The 23,814-nt window shown below is 40.8% G+C and overlaps 1 protein-coding gene across 5 annotated transcripts in view; it reads left to right on the top strand.

The window, feature by feature from the left end:
• The window catches only part of ALPK1 (alpha kinase 1), an 80,547-nt gene that overhangs the window by 3,315 nt on the left and 53,418 nt on the right, over nucleotides 1-23,814 (top strand). The window contains exon 1 of one of the 5 annotated variants that reach the window (XM_032769720.2): nucleotides 2,211-2,376. The exons of the other annotated variants lie outside the window; for them this stretch is intronic. The gene's annotated coding sequence lies outside the window, so the exon portion shown is untranslated. Of the gene's footprint in view, nucleotides 1-2,210; nucleotides 2,377-23,814 lie in introns of those variants that run through there. 5 annotated transcript variants of the gene reach the window in all.

The following is a 23,814-nucleotide window of genomic DNA, read 5'->3' as shown; positions in this document are numbered from 1 at the left end:
ACCACCAGATTTGAGCTTGGAACCTGAAATATGTATAGAGTCTTATCCAGTTTTCTTTATATGTATTTGTAGGATTGTCTCAAACTTCTCCCTCAAGGACTGGATTTGTCCATAATTCATGAGGTTAGAAGGATTTCTACATTCAATTTATTGTTTTACCATAACTGACAACTACTTTGGTTGTCTGCTTAGGGCACTGAATTTTTCAGTTGTATCTCTTTCTTTAATAGCTTGTCTCAAAGACAGACAAAATTGGACTATGCAAGCAATATTCCCAGCTGATTGTGTAAAACAGGGGTTGGCAACCTTTCAGAAGTGATGTGCCAAGTCTTCATTTATTCACTCTAATTTAAGGTTTCGGTGCCAGTAACATATTTTAACATTTTTAGAAGGTCTCTTTCTATAAGTCTATAATATATAACTAAACTATTGTATGTAAAGTAAATAAGGTTTTAAAAATGTTTAGAAGCTTCATTTTAAAATTAAATTAAAATGCAGAGCCCCCCAGACTGGTGGCCAGGACCCAGGCAGTGTGAGTGCCACGGAAAATCAGCTCGCGTGCCGCCTTCGGCACACGTGCTATAGGTTGCCTACGCTTGGTGTAAAACATAAAGTAGATGTATTTATACCAATACATATTAGAATCATATGAATTAATGTGATAAATAAAATTTGTAAATGTTACCCTAATATGATCTAACACAGAAAAGGGAAACTCTCTTCAGTTCTTAGCTTACAAATAGATATTTGTGTCCTTAATTATGTGCAACTTTCAGCAATCACACCATGCTCAGACCTTCACATGAGGTTTCCTCCAATGTGCTTTCACTTCATTGAGGTTCCAGACAAGATCCAGAACGTATTGCTGTCCTTTAGAGTTCAATCTATGAGCCAAAGACTAAGCCCAGTCTTCTTGTGCTCAGGTCACCTTCAACTGCGCTCCTAACAGTGTACCCTAGTCAATGACCCACATGCCCAGTATTGAATCCCTACTGTCAAAAGTATTCAGAACTGGACTGTTCTTTGGTGACACTCCAGTGTCACCTCTGCAATGATTTGCACACAGAGAAATGCTCCATCGTAAAGTTATTACGTCAAGGAAAACATATTTGTATTGTAATTCTTCTATACAGAAAGATCCGCCACCCTTCAGGATGTTTATATTGTAACGATTCTGCTTGTTAGGGAAACATTTAGGTTTGTTTGGCTGGTTGGGTTTTTTTGGTTTTATACTTACAGCATAATTAAGTTATTTGCCAACAGAGAATAAAAATAATTTTTCTTATATTTTAAGAAGCAAATGCTGAGTTTGATCAAATTTCGCTGACTGTTAGAGAAGAAAAATCCTTTCTTGGCTGGCAATTCAAGTTCAGCTGAAAAGAATATTTTATTTTGAGTCCTGATGCAAACTTACTTGCATAATAAAAGTTCAGTTATAGCATCTTTCATCCAGTGGTTTCCAAGCTCATTACAAAAATGAGTAGGTATTAATTACAGATACTTCTCTGTACCTTGGTTACTGTAAGTTACTTTCACAAGATCACACAGTGAGTGAGTGGCAGAGTAGGGAATAAATTCCAGGTCTTTTAAATTCCAGCCTTAACTACTAGACAACCCTGCATCTCCCATACTATGTATGTGACAATATGATATCTGTGTGCCAAATCTTGTAATCTTTACCTTTGTAATATTCCTGTTGAAATCAATGGGTGTTATGCCTGAGTAAACTTTGCAGGATTTGACTCCATGTGAATAAATACTACAATATTATAAAACATATACTTAGATTAATATAAATAAACAAATTCCATACCATGGATGGTTAAACAATACAATATATTACTTCCTTCGGTGTACAGAAGTGTTTCATTGCTTTAGGTACATTTGGCTAGATATGCAACTTGTGCTCATTTAAAATGATTCTTGTGATGTAACTATTTGCTGTGTGCAGTTTTTTGTTTGTGTTTTTTTAAAAGCCTTTCTTCAGAGAGAATTTTAGATCTTAGTGCTGTTGCTTTTAATGTGATAATCCTGAAAAGGATATACTGGAAACAAAGTGAAAAGAAATCATCTCTCAGTCATACATAGCCCAGAATGCCTTTTTAGTGCAGCAGTCTTATATGGGTGTGTTCTTCTTTCAAAAGGTATCTTGTTACAGATTGACGCTGAGGCTGCTGTGGTTGGAAAACCCCACAGTTGTGCAACTTTTATGTGTGCTATTATCGTCTGTGCTGTTTTTTCATGTCTCTTGCCTGCCTCTCATTTCCTGAAACAGAAATAACTTACAAGAACTCTAGTGTTTGATAATAATAAGGAATGATCCTCTTCTTGAATCAGATTATGTGCTATCATTAAGATACTGGTATCTATAGTCAGGTGAGTATCAGTCTGGTAACCTGTTTTATCTTCCCATCATTCATCTGTTTATTATTTGATAAGCACTTAGGTGTAGGAGGATTTTTCTAGGAAAGTGTAGTTAATGTGAGGTTAAAGAATCTTTATTGACCAGATTGTGGCTTTTAAAGTGTGTGTGGAACCCATTCCTTAGAGAATAGCAACATGCTTTTAGGATAGTGTCAATATACAATGAAGAGTCCTGTGGCACCTTATAGACTAATGGATGTATTGGAGTATAAATTTTCATGGGCGAATACTCACTTCGTCAGACGTGAATATTCACTGCGTCTGACGAAGTGGGGATTCACTCACGAAAGCTCATGCTCCAATACGTCTGTTAGTCTATAAGGTGCCACAGGACTCTTTGTCACTTTTTATAAATCCAGGCTAACACGGCTACCCCTCTGATACTTGCAATAATACAGTTGCTTGGATTGTTAGAGTGCATTTCTTTCGCATATTAACTTTGCTGTTGGATCGCTGTAACTTCAGACTTTCTTAGCTGAAAAGTGGGACTGCAAATAAATGCTGAATGGCAAAATTTTGGAAAGCTGGACACTGTAGCCTAGTGGATAGGGTACTGGACTGGGAGTCAGATGATCTGACCAGCATGGCCACTGACCAGCTGTGTGACCTTGGACAAGTCACTTCACCTTCTGTGCTTGTGTTTCCCCACACTCCTTCTGTCTGCCTTGTCTATGTAGACTAAGGTGTTGGGACAGGGACTCTTTCTTAATATGTGTTTGAACGGGGCCTCACACTGTGGGACCCTGATCTTAGTTGGAGCCATAAGGTGCTACCGATACAAAATATCCTAAAAGTAGGAACTCTGAAGGGAAGCAAACACTCAAGATTTGTTCTGTGCTGGATATGGATGAAAACAGGAGCACGTTAGATCAGAAAAGTAATTTTGAGTAATGGACCAAAGACAGTGTTTATTTGATTCAGACATTGGGCATTGCAGAATGAAGATATAAATTAATGATATCTTCTGTTAATTATCCTTGAACTGTCTTATTAAAATAGTGGGACCTCACATAGGTTTTCTGTGATCCTTGCCAGTAATCTTCTGGGTTCAAAGAACACATTACTGAACCAGTGCATAATTTGTAATGAAAAGACTGCTGGTGCTCAAGCAATTTTTTTTACATTCATAATTGATGTGACAAGCCTAGAAGTGGTGGGGCTATGAACTGCCAAGCCTAGAGGTGGCAGGACTCAGCCTGACAGAAATTAAGCAGTGACCAGAACTATTCTGTCAGGAATTTAGCATCTTAGGATGCTCTAGGACCTCAGTCCTGCACCCATTGAAGTCAAGGGCAAATTTTGAAGCTATTTGCAAATCACTGAGGTCAATGGTAGAAAAAGGCCCTCATTAGAGAGAAGTTCTGGGACGTGCCTGATCATTTGCTCTGAGGACAGTATTGCGAATATCACTGCACAAAGTAACTTGGAAGGTGATACATAAGGGGGGTCACACAGAGTCACGTGCCCTGCAGATTTCTGTCACGGTTTATGTAATTTTCTTTGCAGGGAATGGGTTAAAAATTGTGCCCCCAACCCACTATCTTGTGCCCCCACTCACAATTGTCACCTCTACTGTCCTGTTAACTTTTATTCTTAGAAATAATAAATCTGCATTTATTTATATAAAATCTGAATAAATATCTGCACAAGTAAGTATTCGTATTGGGCACAGGTTATATATACAGAATGTTCATTCGTTATTTGGGCATAGCCCGTTGCTCAAAAGCAGGTATTAGGTGACTATTCAGCCTTGTTTATTCAGATCAACAAAACGTGCTTTGCCACAGAACCTCCAACTACATTGGAAAAAAACACAGGCTATGTCTACACTACTACTTACATTGGTATAACTGTCGCTTGCGACCACCCCAAGTGACATCACACTGACCTAAGCACCAGTGGGGACAGTGCTAGGTCAGCAGGAGAAGCTCTTTACCTCTGCTTGTTGGGGGGTGGATTCAGTGGTGGCAAGCCACGGGGGCCACCCTGCTGGTCCCTGCAAGGGCGGCAGTCAGGCAGCCTTCGGCAGCTTGCCTGCAGGAGGTCCGCTGGTCCCGTGGATTCAGTGGTAATTTGGCAGTGAGTATGCCGAAGCCGTGGGACCGGCAGACCTCCTGCAGGCTAGCCTGACTGCCATGCTTGGGATGACATTAAAGCTAGAGCCACACCTGCGTGGATTAATTAAGTCAATGGGGGAGCTCTCGCTCTTTGGCTTAGAGCATCTACAGTAGAAAACTTACAGTGGCACAACTGCTACAGCGCAGCTGCACCCCTATAAGCTCCCGAGTGTAGTCATAGTCACAGTTTTGGTACCACAGATGTTGAACAGTCACTGTCAACTTGTTTAGGTCTGAAAATGTGTTTTCCTTTATCATAAGCATCTTTTCCAAATCTGGACCTTAGCGTCCAGAAATCTGGGTGCCTGCATGAACCCCTCTAAGCTTAATTACCAGCTCAGATTTGATCTCGCTGCCAGCATCCAAAAATTCCGGGGTTTTGGCTCCCTCTGGTCTCCCCAAAACCCCTTCCATGGGGAACCCCAGACTCAAAAGCCTGAGTCTTACGCAAAGGGAAATAACCCCACTCCTTTCCCCCTCTCTCTCCCACCCAGACTTTCCTCTCTGGGCTAACCGGAGAGTACTGATGCAATCTCTTACATACAAATACCAAGAAGCATGTCTCCTCATTCCACAAAGAGACAAACTCAATACAAGGAAAAAAATTATTCTCTCTCTCTTCCACCTCCCACAATTCCTGGTGCTGCAGAGCTTACCCTCCGTAGACAACACAAGAGAATTCCCCTCCCCTCGTTCCTTAGCTACCCAGAGAGAAAAACTCAACAAGTCTTAAAAGAAGCTTTATATAAAAAAGAAAACACATGAAATATGATCTCTGCATTAAGTTGATAATACACAGGGCTATTACTTAAAGAAAATGAATAACAGACATTCAAAAGAGATACAATTTAACCATTCCAGCAACACCACATGTAACTACAAAACAAAACATATAAAAGCCTATTGGTTTTGCTACCTTTGTATCACAAGTTTGAAACTGAAGATTAGAAGCTTGAGATAGAAAGAAACCTTCTCATAGCCAAGAGACAGACAAAAGACACAGACCCAACATTCCCTCCCTGAGTTTTGAAAAAATCCAGTTTCCTGATTGGTCCTCTGGTCAGATGTTTGGTTCCCTTTGTTAACCCTTTACAGGTGAAAGAAACATTAACCCTTAGCTATCTATTTATGACATCCTTAATGGGAGATAAATCCAGTGTAGAGATATATAATTATAATCAAGGTACATGCAGGGTTTAGGAGTTTAGGAAAGGACTAGAAGACATATCACCTTCTCGCAGCAGCAAGAAGGTCTAGCATGGAAGAGGATAATCAGGAGAGAACACTGCTTCTCGCTTTCACCACTCAAATCAGGCAGGAAGGGAGACTCACATTTATCAGATTCCTACAGGCTTGCCTAAATGATGCAGCGGTGTGCACTACAAGGGTGTGAATTCTAAAGCACACCAATGTATTGCACACTAACAGCCCATGATGAACCTGCTGCATGCACTAAGGGACTTTTAGTGCGTGCCAATAAGATCTGCATGGGCCATTGTGTCCACAATACATTAGTGCGTATTAAAATTCACATCTTTCTAGTGCGTATTGCTTGTGTACATGGTGCAGCCATCTTTCCTGTAGGCTGCTAAAGATGAAGCCCCTGAACATGGCATCCCTACATCTTCCCTGTTGTGTCCACACCCACACGTTCTCTTGAGACTAAGCGAAATAAGCTTCCTTAACTTTTCCTCGTGATCTTATTTTCAAATCCCTTATTCAGTCTGTTTGCATTTCTTTGAACCCTTTCTGTGTCCATGATACCGTTTTAAAGTGAGGGCACTAATAGTGATATGCTTTTGCTAAACAGAAAAATTACTAGGATAAGTAATGTAATTTCAAAAGAGGAACTTCCCTTCTCGAACATCAAGATTTTGTAATACTCGCTTACAATAATTATAATTGCAACAAGTCACGTCTATTGGCTTCTCTGGATAGAAATGGGGACTTGGGTGCCCAACTGGCAGTTAGGCAGTGTAGTCTCAAAACCCCCGAGCGGCTGCTGTGTAACTCTATAGGTGCCTAACCTCCCAAGATGCCCGTGTTTTCACAGGTAAAGTCCCCTGACTGCCCAAATTTCTGCTGGCAGATAGGTAAGCATGCGTCCACCTCAGACCTGACACCCCTGAGCCACTGAGCACGAAATCTCCAGTTCCCTTTCAGATTTCACTTAGTTCAGCCAGTGGGTGCAAAGTTCATACATTTTTAAAATGGCCATTATACTCCTGCAAAAGAATACTGGCTGCATCAGCAACCATGTTTGTGTGGTGAACTGAGAGCAACTGAACTTGAGGTTTCAGAGTAGCAGTTGTGTTAGTCTGTATCCGCAAAAAGAACAGGAGTACTTGTGGCACCTTAGAGACTAACAAATTTATTTCAGCATAAGCTTTCATGGGCTACAGCTCACTTCTTCAGATGCATAGAATGGAACACAGAGACAGGAGATATTTATACATACAGAGAACATGGAAAGGTGAAAGTATGCATGAACTAGAGGTGAAGCACAACCCCTGAAGTGTAATTAATGTGCCTAAGAAAACAAGGGTTTGGATTTAGCTGGTTCGACTGCTTGAGTAAGGACTGAGTTTTCTTTCCTGTTTGCCCAGTACCATGTACGCTCATAACTGATAATATCTCTTTGAGAGATTTAATAAACTGGGTTGGCTTTGAGATGTATGAAACTATTGTCTTAGCTGAGCATTAATAACAGGGCGTATTCCTCAGTCACACTGATAAACGAGACTCCGACTCCGCAGAAGTCAGAAAGGGGCAGGTTAAGATTGGTGTTACATCCAGAAGTGAAACTCTCCTCTCTCCTGACTTTTCAATATTTATATTCTCAACCTTAATTTTGCATGAAGAAGGATTTTTGGCTTAAGGGAATGGGGCTGGGACTGTCTCATGGGTCCTTCATCGTAACTAGATTTGGGGGAGTTTCCCATAGAAAATTCCAGCTTTTGTGGGAAATATTTACTGCCATGTATGGCATGGAGATTTCTAAACATCATTTTTGTTTTAAAAAAAAAAAAAGAGCTATCTGAAGTTGAGGCAGTTTAAATATTCCCATGAAATAACTTAAGCTGCTGTCTTAAAAGCAAATAATGAAAGACAGTGTAATCACTCTTTTTCCTATTACATCACTATTGGCTGCTATCTCCTTCTATATCTCACTGTTTACCAGGCACACACTATAACTTTCTTTTCGTAAAACACCACCTGGAAGTCAAGGAAGGATTCATTTAATCAAATATTAGACAATCCTATTTTACTTGGTGGCTTTAGCTGTCACTGCTTCCCTTGTGTAGCCCATGTATTCATTTAAATTGTTTTTTAGGTATAAAAGTATTGCCATACCAGATCAGGCTATTGGGCTGTTACAGTATCCTGACAATGGTCAGCTCCTGATGCTTCACAAGAAGGTTCACAAAATCCCACAATGGAGTATTCCTAGGATTACTGACTATCGCCTGGCCCTTTGGCTTGACACAAGCACAGACTGCAATTTCTAGCCTTGACTCACATCTTGCAGCCAGGATCCTGACACTAACTCATCTTCTCCAAAAACAGCATCGGTGCCTAAGCCTCCTCACTCCAGGTGGCAGGTTCCCATTTGTGGATCACTAGGTTGATAATAGGCACTTTTCTGTCTCCTGGACTTGGGTGCCTACCTCTGAGAGATGAGTGGGGCTTAGCACACACGCCTCTGGTCAGCATCTCCCATTGGCTAGCTTAGATGGGAAGCTGCCTAGCATACCGACTTTTGTGGATGCTATTTATAGGCACCTGTTTCTCCCCAGTCATTGTCTATGGAGCCCAGGTTCCCAACTTGACTTTGTGGATCACAATGTGGTTCCTGTGATTTTTGTAGGCGCTTAAAAGTTAGGTGTTGTGTTGCAACCCCTAAGTCCCTTGGGGATCCCACCCTTAGTAATTTATAGCCAAGTATTATTATTTACTACTGTTAAAGACCTGAACTTCCTCATCTTGCTCATATATGTGGTACCTATTTGATTCAGGGAAGCTATTCCCGTGAATAAGGTTGGCCTTTAGATGATCTGTTAAAAAATGCACACTGTGCAAGCAAGAATTTTTATAGTTGTTTCTTTCTAGACAGAAACATTAAATAATTAGCATAAGCTTTTTTTTTTTTTTTTTGGCCAGGGACGTTCTCCAGCATAAACTTTTGAACCTCATAGAAGATAGGTAAGTTTTTAAATATTCCTAAAATCAATTTACTTTCATGCAGAATAAGATGTAAATGCAATAAATTTGCTTTGTCTCTGGTGGAGAAAGAAATCATAGATCACATTAAATGATTTTGAAGAGCACTTAGATGTAGAGTTTTGTTTTGAAGCCTGTTTGCTGAATAAAGAAATTGAATTAGACAACACTTAAACCTGATTATGTAAATTTAACATACTGATAGGATTTAGGAAGAATCTACCACTTTGGGTAGTGTGACAAAGTTCCTCCTCTACCTTGGTGGGTCCTGCGCTTATTGGCAGATTTGCTCACCTCAGTGATCTTCCCCACAGTCTGGATCGACTCCTGTGTCTGATCAGGAGTTGGGAGGTTTGAGGGGAACCCAGGCCTACCCTCTACTCTGCGTTCCGGCCCAGGGCCCTGTGGATTGCAGCTGTCTATAGTGCCTCTTGTAACAGCTGCATGACAGCTACAACTCCCTAGGCTACTTCCCCATGGCCTCCTCCAAACACCTTCTTTATCCTCACCACAGGACCTTCCTCCTGGTGTCTGATAATGCTTGTACTCCTTTGTCCTCCGGCAGCACATCCTCTCACTCTCAACTCCTTGTGCATCTTGCTCCCAGCTCCTCACACACATTTCCTTTCCTCTGGGTCCTCCTCACCTGACTGGAGAGAGCTCCCTTTTAAACCCAGGTGCCCTGATTAGCCTGTCTGCCTTAATTGGTTCTAGCAGGTTCCTGATTACTCTGGTGCAGTCCCTGCTCTGGTCACTCAGGGAACAGAAAACTACTCATCCAATTACCAGTATATTTGCCCTCTACCAGACTCCTGTACCCCATTGGTCTGGGTTTGTCACAGTAGGTTATTCCATAATTTCTTACTTTGTGTTCTTGACTTTTCCTTTGGAGCAGCTGGTTCTGGTCACTGTCAGAAACAAGATACTAGCCTAGATGGACCACTAGTCTGGGCCAAAAGAGCAATTCCTATATTCCTCAGTTATTTAAATAAATTAACATTTGGGGTGAAATCTTGGCCCCATTGAAGCCAGCAGTGAAATTCCCATTGCCTTCGATGGAGCCAGGATTTCATTGTGTGTCTTCTTCCTTTGTTTGATTCCCAAGGGGCTAACTTTCAGACCTGGCTATCTAAACTGCAAATGCAGAATTTACAGGCACAGCTGTGATGTGGACAGAGTGGGTGTTTCCCTGCACAAATGAGTAACTGTGCATATACGCACTCAGGGCGGCTCTAGACATTTCGCCGCCCCAAGCACGGTGGCATGCCACATGGGGTGCTCTGCCGGTTATCGGTCCTGTGGCTTCAGTGGACCTCCACAGCCATGCCGCCGAATGCTGCCTGCCTGCTGCCCTTCTGGCGACTGGCAGAGCACCCCCCACGGCATGCCGTCCCAAGCACGCACTTGGCATGCTGGGGCCTGGAGCCACCCCTGTACACACTGATTTTGCAGGCACTATTTAGGTGACCACTTTGAATGTGTGTGTTAGCTTTCTGGCCACTATTAAAATAGCCATTAACTTGTAGGTGGTCTGACCATTTAAGTACTAATTTAGAATAATTGACTGTAGTGACTTCTTTTACTCAAAATGCACCTTGTAAAATGTCCACACAAGATTTAAGTGCCATGTAAAAAGGGTAAATGTAAAGAGATGCCATTATTCTGCAAAGCTGAGCTCTCACCACAAGGGGACAGAAATGAAACATTAAAGGACTTAACATTATGTGCCTTAGATATATAAAATAAAGACTAGCTAGACTTTTGCAGAAAACCTATGAAAAATATGATCAGTATGTGAGCTTTTTCCCCTAAGGGGTTGGCTCTACTCTGGTATTTCAGAGGCCAAGTATTCCTTCACTCCCTTTCACTTCCTCCAATCCTCAAAGACGCATGTTCTACATTATTCCCCTTCATATAGAACATCTGGGAGTAGGAGACTGAGAACACCTTAAATTTTTCTCCCCTTGCATCTGTAGAGCCTGTCCTACAAACACACATACATACTAACTTTACTTATATGAGAAGACCCATTAGCTTCTGTTAGGAGTACTCACCTGATTAAAGTTAGACATGTGCTTGTGTTTGCAGGATCAAGCCCCTAGATAGCCACCCCGACCCACTGAGTGAGCTTATTTTCATGTCTTAAAAATAGAATTCCTTTTATTAAAGAATATTATTACTTTAATATTAGGTAGAAAACTAATATATAGTGTGGTGGATTGCATTTCAAGTAGCAATGTACTATCTGTATAATACCATAGTCATTGTGATACTATATAAAAATTTGAACATACATCACCCTTTGGTCTTAAACTCCTTGACATCATCCTTTGTTTGATTAGCCTTAAAATTGCTTGAGTAATAACCCCAAATTAGATGATTTTTCTGTGCCATTAATTAAATAACCATAAAGAGTGGAATACAGAATCATAACCACCTCAGCACAGAGGGCTGGACTTGACGACTTTTAACGGTCCCATCCATCCATACGCTTCTATAATTATTAGAGACAGACTAGGCCTGTAGTCCCCTGCTAACAGTATCTTTGAGTACTATTGCATTGCATCCTTTTCTTTAATAAGGGATTATTATTGTCTGTTGGGGAACCTTGTAGCTGAATTTCTTCAATAACTCTCATTGCCATGAATTCCACAAGAATCCACTGAAGATGGGGTGATAACAATGATGAGATAAAGAGTAACTGGAAGCTTTTGGGGCACAATAGCCAGACTTGTGAATATCTGTATACTGGTGGCTAGATGATACCAAGGAATCATAGACAGCCTACATCTGTGAATATAATGTACTATACATTGAATTACAATTTTCTTATCTTCTTACAAAAGAAGATACCTGCCCAGAATTATCTCGCTTTCTACTACTTGATCTAATTCTAGTCTTTATTGCTTCTGGTATAGGAAGTCAGCTGAAAACAAATTGTATGCAACTTTACTGATTCCAGATGTATTTCCACTTTAATCGCTCGGGTATGTTCACACAGCTGTGTTCAGGCAGGTTAAGATATTACAGCCAGCAGGTGGCAATGTTGGGTTATGTTACCAGAGTTGTAGTGTAAATCAAGCCTTTGGTTTTTGTTCTTTTAAAAGACTTTTAGTGCTCGTTAAGGTCTTGTGAACACTTGATCCTGAAAACAGTTACACACATGAGTAACTTTATGCACTGGAGTAGTCCCATTGAGTTCAGTGAGACTACTCGTGTGTGTTTGCAGGATCAGGGTCTAAAGTGCTGGGCAACCTTGGAGACTGAGGATGAGGTTTCCAAAGGTATATAAGGGAGTTAGTTGCTTAACTCTTCTTTGTCCTCTACAGTTTCCTCCAAACTCCTCTGTGTATCCAAAGACAGAAGCAGCAGCAAGAGCAAATATTATGCCTTCCCCTAGCATTGCCCTGCCGCTGTGCCTCAAGCCGGATAGTGGGGTAGCTATAATTTCTGGAGTGTATGAATTAGAATTTTGGAATTACAAGAGCTGTAAATCTCCCTTTTGAAATATTTTAAGTGAGTGTCTAGGGGTGATGGTAGTGGACTGAAGATTGCTTAGAGCTCACTGGGGAAGGCAGCAAAGCCATAATAATAATTTACAGCCAAACACTAGTACAGTACTGCATATCCGTTATTTATTTATTTTGCAGCATCCAAAGTGTGCTAGTAAGACTTGATCCCCACCCCCAAAGAGCATATGATCCAAATATCAGACAAGACACACAGCTGATTCTAAATGGAAGAGGAGAGGGAAGTGGGGAGGAAGGAAGAAGAGATGCATAGGAAGGAGATGAATTTGCTGAAAGTTTTGAATCCCAATTCTAGGTGACGTGAGTCTCCAGAACAGCTCTAAAACCTGAAGTATTAGGGAGGCATTTCAGTGCAAGAACAAAATGTGACTCTCTCTTTGTTTTACTTCCCTCTTCAGTCCTCCTGCCTTTACTGAGGGTAGGATTGTTCCCTCTCCTGCACTGGCTGGTGCCTGAATCAGTCTTCTTGAGCTTGTGTGCATGACTGACGAGGAGAGCTGTTTCTTGCAAGATGGGTTTTCCCCGTCTCTCTCGATCCCCCTGTCTTCTCTTGTTTTCTTTCTCTCTTGTGTTCTGCCTCCATTCCTGCTCCAGGCCTGTCTTGTTTCTCATCTGTCCTTCCCTCCCTGTCTTCTCTTTTCTCTCATTTCCTTTTTGTCTTTCCCCCTTTCTCCTCTTACTTGCCCTGTCTCCCTCACCTGCCATTCTCTGCTTCCTCTCACTGTCTCACCAGTTCTCCTAGCCGTGTTACCTTCCCCTCATCCTTTCCCCCTCACTGTTCTCTTCCTTTTCTCCTCCTCCAGCTCATCCCACATCTCTTCCTTCTCACTTTCTGCTCTTCATTCCTGATTCTCCTCTGTCCTCTCTCCCTAAAAAGAACAAATGTTAGGGTGCCTTATGTGACAAGCTCAGTCACACAGGTCTGGGACAGCAAGACACTTGCAGGGAGGCTGTGAGCTAGAAGGAGCAGATATCTGTTAGGTTGTATAGGGTATGAGCTGACCCTGCTACCATAGACTTCTACCCAGTAGTGAACTCTTCCCCAAACCTTTGATCTCTCCCCTGATTTGGCTACATTGTGGGAGCTGCTCAGGCATTCTGCTTCCCACTTTAACGGAGAGGAAAGCCAACTTCTATTCAGAGAACTATGGCAGTCAGCATCAGGAAGGGTTCTGTAGTGGGGTTCTGCTACGGAAAAAGGGCCATAGCATCACTGTGACCTGGAGGCAGCAGTAGTTCCTTAGTCAGTCTTTAGCCTCTCTGTTGCTACTGCCAGTAAGTCCCAATGGTGAGGGTGTTCTTTAAATAATAAATGTTAAATACATTATACATCACACATTTATCTAGAACACTCTGCCACTTTCCACCTCATCAGAAGCTCAGATCTACAAATGCACAAGGCCTCCAAAAGCGGAGCAGTGTCCAATGAGTGCCATTTTACAAGCTCAGCATTTGCTGTGTAAGACAATTATTGTAGCAGCAGAACCTTCCTTTGGAATTAAATAGAGAATGGTAGAGTTTTCTGTAGAGTTTTAAACCAACTGATAGAATTCTAGAGCAGAGCAGATTCTTCATTATGGTACAGTAGTTGCAGCTCCATAGTAAACAATGAGTTGAGTTTTGCACTTAAAGCAAAGGTTCAGGTTAAATATGAAGAGTGGTATTGCCAGCCCGAAGTTTTCAAAATCATGAGTTAAGCCCCGCAAAATTAGGAGACTGGCTTAAAATTCATGAGATTTTTAAGAAATAGTCAATTTAAAGGATTTTTTTAATTCGCTTTTTGATTGGGGCCTTTGTGGTTTACATTTTTAGGCTTTTCTCAACAATCGTGAGGGTTAATAATTTAATTTTTCTTTTAAAATGAAAACTGAGATTCTCACATACTCAGTCAACTCCAGGAGCTGGAGCTCTAAAATAAACACCAATTATCCTGCATCTAGAGTTCAGATAAGAATTGGCAACACTGGAAGAATATATTGTATCCTCTCCAAAATTACAGCATTTGCTCTTTGGGCACAGAATGAATTTTCTAAGAATTTACAAGTAAATTGGTTGGTTAATGTATGGGTTAATATTAATTTTAAGTGGGTCCTTTAAGAAATGTACTTAATTGTTCTGTTTTTGTTTTTTGTGTCCCAAATTATCTCAGTTCAGGCATTGTCTGTCTGCACCAAAATAGGCAGAGAGGTGACTCTTGAGTAAATTTAGTACAATGGGTAGGGTTTTTTTTTTAAATGTTTAGAATTAATAGTCCTCTTCCAATGTTCTTCATAAGTGAAGACGTATCTGAGGAACAATGTTCTTCAGAGAAATGCCCCTCTTTCAAAATGGCTGCAATCACTCAGTGTTCTCAAAGGGACTGAAGCCATAGTTTGCCCTTAGCAAAGATGGAGTCAGAACTCTCGGGTTCACAAGCTGATGCAGTTGCTGGAATAGCCTGGTTCCTGATACACATATCTTGTGGTGGAAAGACCACTGGCACCATTTACGCTAGCCCCTCTATCCTGACAGGCATGCTAAGAATTTGGCCTAGAATGATCCAGACTCAATTGGAATTAAATGTTGAAAAATCATAGTCTAAATAGCACAGTATGTTGGATATACAACTGAGAAGATTATAGGTGAATACAGGGTGTTTTACAGCCATGCCAGGGGAACAAATTTTAGCACAGTAAATTACTCTAGCCTAGATGAAATCTGAGATTCTGAAGGTTTGATAAATGAGGAAAAGATTACTCCTGCAGCTTCTCCTGGTGCATCATCCTCCCATTCTTCCCTTTCTCCAGTGGATCATGGTTCTTGTTGAAACATTGTAGAATCAATTCCTGGTAAAGTAGCCGTGTAATATGATTGTAAATTAATCATAGCATAGAAGTGCAGAACCAGAAAGAAACAGATATGAGAGTGCAGCAGGAGCATTATGCTCAGTCACAGGGAAAAGGGGGCAAGGAGGCACTTTCACGTGGCTCTTGCTAATTAGAGTGGCATTGACTGACTTTGGAGGAAGCCTCATGCAGCCCTCAGAATGGGAGAGGCTCACTGTGGTGCAGGGTTTCAAGAGTAGCAAAGGGAAGTGAATGAGGGAAGAGCCAAGATTTTAAAAATAATGTCATCATTAAAGGAAGCCTAAATCATCCGACTGATCTATGGGAGATATTCTCGGAACTTCCCTCTTTGCCTTTTTGCAGTCAGGCACCAAAACCGCTTGGAGCCTCGGATTGCGGGGTGGGGCATGTTTTTGAAGAGGAATTTCTAGTGGATTTAGTAGAGTTGGAAGGTAGAAATCACTAATATTACTTCTAGGGCAGCACTATTGTGATTAGTAATTGTGCACCTAATTCCTTGCATAATTGTGCTCCCTCCCTCACCGCTATATAGAAAGGGAGCCCCTTGCATTTTTTCTGTAAAACATCAAATTCATTGATCAAAAAAGCAGGTTTTATTGGTGTCTGGCCCCAGTGGAGCTATGCTGATTTATATCAACTGAGGATCTGGCCTACACAGTAAACATGAGTGAAGTTACGCTCATTTACTCCAGCTGAGGATCCTACACCATGTTTTTAGGGAGATTATGTATTCTGTGACTAAACGTGTGTTGACTTAAGTTCTAATTTTATGGAGGTTTCCTCAAACTTAAGAGATCACTGATCATATATTTAAGGTTTTCTCCTTGGTTGTGCTTGAATTCTAGTGACTGAAATATCGGAGACATTTTCATTTATACAGGATGAGGCAAATTAAATGAATATCTTCTAAGAAGGGCTTCTAACAGGGTTGCTGATCCCTTAATGGAATGGGACCCAGCTCTCTTGTTCTTCTCCAGGTGTGCCCTTGTCTGGTGTAATGAGGAGGGCAGGACTGCCCTTGGGGTTAGAAATGAGAGACACCCCAAAGGCAGGTATGACTTCAGAACCCAGAGAAAGAATTCAGAACCCATTGTCCACGAAGGGGGTGAGGCCAGAGTCCTGAATAGAAAGAGCTCAGAGGAAGAGCAGAGCTGGGTTGAGAGCTTCAGGATGAGGATGCTGCTCCTGAAGGAGGAAGCAGTGAAAATGCTGTGGTTCAGCAGTGGTGCCAGATCAGGCTGGTGAAAGCAGAAGGTGAGAAAGTAGTCAGAGGATCACCTACAGACTTCCTAGACCAGAGAGCCATGGCCAGAGAGGGCGGAAGGCTGAGAATAGCAAAGGGCGATGGTTGCCAGCTCTCTGAGCTGTAGAACTAAAGCCAGAGAGGGCTGAAGGCTGGGAATGACAGAGGGGTGAACCCGCTGATGTCTCCAGGCAAGAACTGGGAAGGAAGCAGAACAAACACCTCAGCTAGAGGGGCTGGGGTGAGGCATAGTGAGGAGGCATACGGGGGAGCTGGAGCACAGTGAGAGACACCAGAGCTGTACTTGGTGTGGATGGACTTTTGGGACTTGAAAGAGTGAATGTACCGTTCAGACTGTGCTGGGGAAATCTGAATTATGGTTCTGGGACCTCTGGTAATAAATTAACTGTGAAAAGGGCTATTTATTGCATGGAGTTACTGAGCTCCAGAAGAAAGGGGAAACTGAGGCAGGAGCATCTGTCAGCCATGGCCTGCCTTGAGGGTGACTCAGGAAGGGGCCATCTTATCATATATGGTAGAATAACGCAGGCAGGAGATCAGCCCTTGGGAAAAGGAGACTCTGAGAGAGGGAAATTGAGGTGGGAGGGGCTGTATGTCTTTTAAGTTCATTCAGAGGTATTTATATGAGTTATCACCTACTTCAAGGATGGTTTGGACCGTTTTCCTTGCAGAATGACAGAATTTGAACATTTTGCACGTAGACCTTGATATTCTTTATACCACCTCAGACTACAGTCTTGTCCAATATCGTGAGCTAAACAAAATAGGACCTGGTCAGTACTTGGCTGGGAGATGCCCAAGAGAATCCCTTTAAACTGTAGGAAGTGATATTGGAATTCAGTAGAGTAGATGGTATTTTTTCCCTGAGTAGGTACAGAATGTAGGGGGCTCTGGGCTACTTTTATGTCTCATTTGAAAGGTTTCATCTTTCAAATGAGACATAAAATTGACTATACCAGAAACCACTGGAGTCAGTGGATTATGACCCATCATGTGACAGGGTATTAACCTTTGTAACCCTACTGACTTGTTGTGATCATTAAAGACCCTATGGCACTCCTTGCAAGAGCCAGAGTATTAGTCCTGGTGTCCTGGTCAGATTGCAATTTAAGAAATGTGTTCTGCCTAGCTACATTCTATCTGCACCTTCAAATGGATATAGTATTCTTCTGTAGTTCCTATTCTAAGGTGTGGTGCTGTTGTGTACAGCTGCCACATTCCACCTCAAAGGTGGCTGCATTTCAAAGGCATATGAAGTGATCATTGTGTATAGTTTTGTCTAGAAGTGCTTACTTTGAATATCATACCAGGGTCCTTATTAATGAAAGTTGCTGTGTAAATGTAAGATATTATTTTTATCACTTAAAAAAACCCTGTTTGGCTACTCTGAAGCAAATTAGTTATGTATAAAGATAAGTGTTTGCAGTTTTTAAGGGCCTGAAGAAATTCACTGGCTTCAGTAGGCTTTGGGACAGGCCCCATAAATACCATGATTTTCTTTCTAATTTGATTGTACTGTGTCTTGCAATGCTCACATAAATAAGGTACCTTGTGCACTGTATTGTGTGACAATGTATATTCTAGTCCACTACTCAAATTGTAAAGGGGTTAGGTGGTGTGCATTAGTCATCTACCTAAGTGAGATGCATCTTGCCCCAGAGTTTAATTATTTTATTTCCTTAATGGACATCTGTGGAATAGCCAGCAGAAAAATAGCCGGTTGGTGCTGACCAGAAGTGCTTTACCTAGGGTGGGTACTAGGTGACAAAGCTTCCTGGGATGATGCAATATTGACAGTTTCACTCAGCAGCAAGCATTGATCATAAAGCTTTCTGGTGAATCAGTGAGGCATCTGCTGGACTCTTTTCTCTTGTTTTCAGCTGCCACCCTGAAAATAAGAGAAACAAATATGCGTGCGCACACAGCCAGGACCTGATCTAAAACCCACTGCAGTAAATGGGAGTCTCTCTACTGATTTCATTTGACTCTGGATCAGGTCCACAGAAAGGGATATAGGAAAAGAAAGAAAAAGAATGTGGATGAAGAAAATGCATACGAATGAAATGGATGTAAAAAAGAGAGAGGGAAGCAGGGGGATGGAATAGAGAAATGGAGAGAAGCATGGTTCAGAAAACATTTCCAGGTTACAATAGTATCCCACATCACTTTCTGATTATATTGGCCATCACAATTTAGAAGGTGGCCATCAAAATTTGGTAAATTTTAAGTAGCCCACAGAAAAATGTGCTAAGGCAATCTCCCCCGGAAGGCTGGTTCTCAGTTCACCTTTATATATTGTAAATTGTTGTTCCAACAGCCATGTCTTCTGAATAATTGCTTGCTGTTGAAAGACCAGGCCAACATTTTACTTTAATCTTGTATGCTGCAGTTATAGATTGGCAGTTAGAAATAGTGACGACAACCTAGCATCTCATGTGCAGTGTGACCTTAACTGGAGGGAGAAAGGTTCTGTCCCTTTATAAAAACTCTTCGTGATGAAAACATTAGGATTTCACAACACAGAGAGCACTGGTTTATGGATTTGTGCAAAGTCTCACAAGGGAACACTGTTCAATAGGCTTCAAAGTGATTCAGCCATGGCATAACTGCGGCTGTGGCCACATGTAATATAGCCTGTAGCTCTTTAAAGAGGATTAGCCTTAGATCAGGGGGAGCATTCATCACTGGATTTCATGTAAAATAGAATATGCTAATGAATGGAAATGTCTACAGCAAACATTGCATAATATCGTAGAGTCTCAAAATTGAGCTTAGTGTCTTGATATCGCCACTGGAAGTCCAATTTCTTCCTTTTGTTACTGGGAGAAAAAATTAAAATATGTGATGTTACAAAAACATTTCTTTTTAGTAAATTAAGATTCATTTTGTTACCTGATTAGCTCACCAAAGTTCAAACAGCAGTAGTAAATATCGTAAGGTAACTTTATGAACAATATTGACTATTTTAATATACAGCATTCCTAAGAGAACCCCCCCACACACACACACATACACACAAATTTCTGTACCTCCCACTGGTTTTACTAGCAGATTATGGTATGCAGGAAATTCAGGATCAGTTCTGCAGATGCAAAATAATTGTCATATATATCTACTCTACTGCATCCTTATAAGCCATTTCCTCCCTTTTGCCTGTATATGAACCTCAGTGCACAGTTTTGTAAAGTGCTGTGGGTTTGAGTCCCTTCTCACATTTTCCAGTTTTATACCAATGTAACTCCACTGACATCATCTGAGTTGTTCTGGATTTAATCGGTGTTACTGACAGTAAAATCGGGCACTATGTTTCTATTATACTTCTCTCTGTGGAGCATTTTGTGAATAGTTGGTAAAAAAATCCCATAAAAAATAAAGCCCAAGAGTTTCAAAAATTTCTCGTGATTCTGGTTGTCCAGCTGGAGATGTTTAAAGAGATCTGATTCTTAGAAAGTGCTGAGCACCTGCCTTCTGAAAATCGGGCCCTTTTGTGTTGTTGGGCACCCAAAAATCACTAGTTGCTTTTGAAATTCTTGGCCAAATTGTTTTTTTTTTTTAAATGGAACCCATTCCTATAGTAGAAAATAGTATATTAAGATACATATTTTAAAAATGTTAAACATTTTAATCTGATTTAATGCATATTATTTTTAATGTATTTGTAAGTTTCACACCCGAAGAGATGTGAAGCCTTGGAACAGTTACAGTTGCAGGTAGTCTGTATTTACATGAGTAATCCCCTCGAAATCAACTTGACTACTCACATGAGTAAGCATGGGCTCACGTGAGTTTGAGTTGATCAGGTCCACAGTTTTGTATATACAGCCAGGGTTTTTTTTCATACCCGTGCAACACATTTGGTCAAATATTTAGTATAAATATAGAGAAAGATGCATAATAGACCCCTATGGGGTCATTTAGGTTTTGCACATTTACACATGAAGATGTGAAGTGCTCTATAGGCTTCATCTCAATTTGCTGGGAAATAAAAGTCCTAGGAAAGGCTTTGAGCAGAGGGTTCCTCTGGCTTGATTACCAAAGCGTGAGCTTTCATTAGTTACTAGTATTTCTCTCTGCTCAGCTCAGTAGTTTAGATTTTGTTTTTTGTTGGTTGGTTGTTTTGGTGGGGGAGGGTGTTTTTATTTTTTATATTGCAGTTTTGAAGGGTTTGTCTCTGTAGACACGGAGGGCTGGTGATACATATTCATGAAAGAGAAGTCTTTCCAGCCGCTGTTAACAGTGACAAAGACTTAGCTGTTTCACACAACAAGCTGACTGGAATTGTGTGTGGGGGGCTGCATGACCAGATTAGTGCAAACAGCAAGCTTATTTCTCAAGTCGTTAGGCCTCGCCTTCCTAACAATTTCCCCAATTGTCATTTGTGACAAGGCTGTCATTAGGTGATGGCTTCTTTTGGCCATTTTCAGATAAAGATAATTTCCTTAACTTCCATTTTATTTGACAACAAGTAGTTTGGAACAGAAAGGAAGTGCTTCAGTAGTTTATGGATTAGGGGTTTGTCACTTCAAAGGCATCTTTGATCTAAAAATATGTGCTGTACCAAATTCATTTTCTTTTTTTTAAAGATCTTTTAAATTTATTGATCTGTCTCTCAGTTATTCCCTCTTTTGCATCCAATAATGGTGTGTGAAATGGTAGTTTTGGGAGAGGGAGGAGAGCTAGAATTGGCCCTTTTAAAGTCACTACAAGAGCAAAACAACAGGTGCTTTTGTACACCAAGTACGGACACTATCACAATTCTGCATTTAGCCCAATATCCCTTCTGCTGTTATCACCCTGTGTTATACTAGAGGTATCAATTAGGGGTGGAGGAGGTAAAAAGTTGGGACTTTTGCACTGTTCTTAAGGGAAGTAATGGAAATATTTTTAAACTTATGTTTCATGAGGAAAAGCTTACAGTACACATTTCATATCCACCAATCAGCCGCTTTTATCGAGCAGCAAGAACAAATGGTCTATGAATGTGGTGTGAATATAGAGCAGTGTACCGCACAGTCTGTTGAAAATAGACACCTGAGACACAGAGGATAGTCCAAAAGGGGCAGTAGACTCAGGTTGGGTTTGCTTGCTTCTTTGTTTTAACATTTCTGGTTAATAAAGTAAACGAAGTTTGAACAGTTTAGGGATGTTTCTGCCCAGAATTTCCTTCCCTTACATCCCCTAGTACATAAAGTGGCCAGTTGCTCTGCATTATTGGTTTATAGATCGAGGTGATAATTTTATGTTCTCCAGAATAATGCTGCTCATGCAAATATTCTTGCAGGCAGCCTTTTTTGGTTCCTATGGACAATGCAAGTGACTATGTCAAAGAGTGAAATAAATTAGTGCAAGTTGTGAAGTGTCTTTACCATAGAGAAATTGTGCATATATGGCCAAATTCAGGAAAGAACTGCTATTGAGGAAAATACTTAAGCACATGCTTAAAGTTAAGCATCTCTCATTAAATTCAGTGAAAGTTGTGGCGCTCAGTATTTCTGAGTCAGTCACTTCTTCCCTCATGTGTCTTGTTTTGTGGATATAGCTATGGGTGAACTAATGGAAAAGGGAATATTTACATGCAACTGCAAGAAGGACAAGTCTTACATAGACATGGAGAATCGAGGGTGATTATTTTAAATCCCCACCTATCTTAAAAAGGCTAACTCTCAAGGGAAATGTTTAATGAGGATACATTCTGGAGAGCAATGAAATCCAAAATTTTTACTGACCACTTTTCTTTTTAAGACCTAAATCAAAGTGCTGTGTGAAACTTCACCTGTTGGAAGTTTTCTTTCTTAGGGGCCTATTAGAGTGGTGATGTCTGGTTTTCTCATATAGAATCATAGAACTGAAAGGGACCTTGAGAGGTCATCTACTCTAGTCCCTTGCACTCATAATCAGGATCAAAGTTTTATGTAAATGTCTATTGTTTTTAAATTTCATGGATGTTCCCTAAAATTCAAAAGCATAATCTCAAATGTTTCATTCTGAATAGATCATTTCCCTTAAAGACTTTATTCCCTTAAAAGCTAAAACAGTTTTGAAATAAATCACTTGAGACTTTTTTTGTTTTACTAATACAGAACATTCTTGATGTTTTACTCAGTATCTATGCCACACTGAAAAATATCTGAAGTTCTCTGAAGAACCATATGAAGGATCCCTAAATGTCCAGTGGCTATATTTACAATCCATCCCCAAAGCTCTGTTGTTCAATAATGGCCAAGGTGGATAACAGAGATTCTGTCTCCAATCTTTATTACATTAGTCACTTGAGCACTTTTTCTCAGGGGTCTATATGCCTCACCAAAAAAGGTGAAAAGGCCAGATCTGAATTAGGGATGTTTGGATCCAGTTTCTGATTCACCCCACTACAGAGATAGGAAGCAGATATCAAGTTTGGCTCCAGACCTGGATCTAAGCTTTCCCAAAGCATGGGTTAGTGAGGTTAGATGAAGTGCTTTGTTTTGGGCCCATCTCTGCTTATAAGCAAGCATTAGACCAAATTCTGCTTTCCATTACACCAGAGCAAATCTATCTCAATAAGGATATTACTCTAGGTTTACACTGGTTTAACTGAGGGGCAGAATTTGTTCAGTTTTAATAATGTCTAATCTATCCACATTAGCTTTTTCTGTAATGCTTATCTCTGTAGAGCCTAATAACAATCCCCTCACTGCTGTGGGCTGTTCCTGATCCCATTTCTAAACACAAGCACTTCTGCTTCAGTTTTGACTGGGGGTGGCTGTGCAGAGGGCGGCTTTTTTTTTTTCCCCCTTCTCTCCTTTTGCCTGTTAATTGGCTGAGACCACCAGAATTTGGAGGACACAGATGTCACTGATAGTTTGCCTAGGGAGCACATTCATGCCCATCTGTTGCAGTCTAGAAGGCTGTTCGTATATCCACAAGGCCTTCATTTAATTCTTGTCAGAAAGTAATGTAAATCCAGTTTACCTCAGAGGTCACAGCCGAGATTTATGCCAATGAGCCCCCTGCAATTTACACACACTGTAGTTGTATAGGATGAAAAGAAAGCCTTTCATGTTTGTGCATATTAACAAGAAAGCTTGCCTTTGGAGAGGTTTTTTTGATTGAGGTTCTTCCTTATTTTAATACAGCCAATGCCAGTTGGTATACCCAGCTTTACAAAAAGAAAACATTTAATCTTTAAACCAGAGAAGTAAAAAAATAAAAAGCCCCTAGCAAATAGCTTTGCCATGTCTCTTTCATTATCTCTGACAAAGCAAAGCTTCTATGCACCAGAAAAAAAAATAATACTCTAGTGAAACGCAAGTGATTGTCAGAATATTCAGAAACTGAACTTGCCTGCTGCTGGGGATGATAGTAATAATGATGAGCTGAAATGCTCACTGGTGATATTTTTGTTTAGTCTTTGGTTGCTAGCGTGTTGCTTT

The sequence above is a fragment of the Chelonoidis abingdonii genome, chromosome 5, assembly GCF_003597395.2.
Source record: "Chelonoidis abingdonii isolate Lonesome George chromosome 5, CheloAbing_2.0, whole genome shotgun sequence".
Lineage (NCBI taxonomy): Eukaryota > Metazoa > Chordata > Testudines > Testudinidae > Chelonoidis > Chelonoidis abingdonii.
This window is presented reverse-complemented; position numbering and strand designations above follow the sequence as displayed.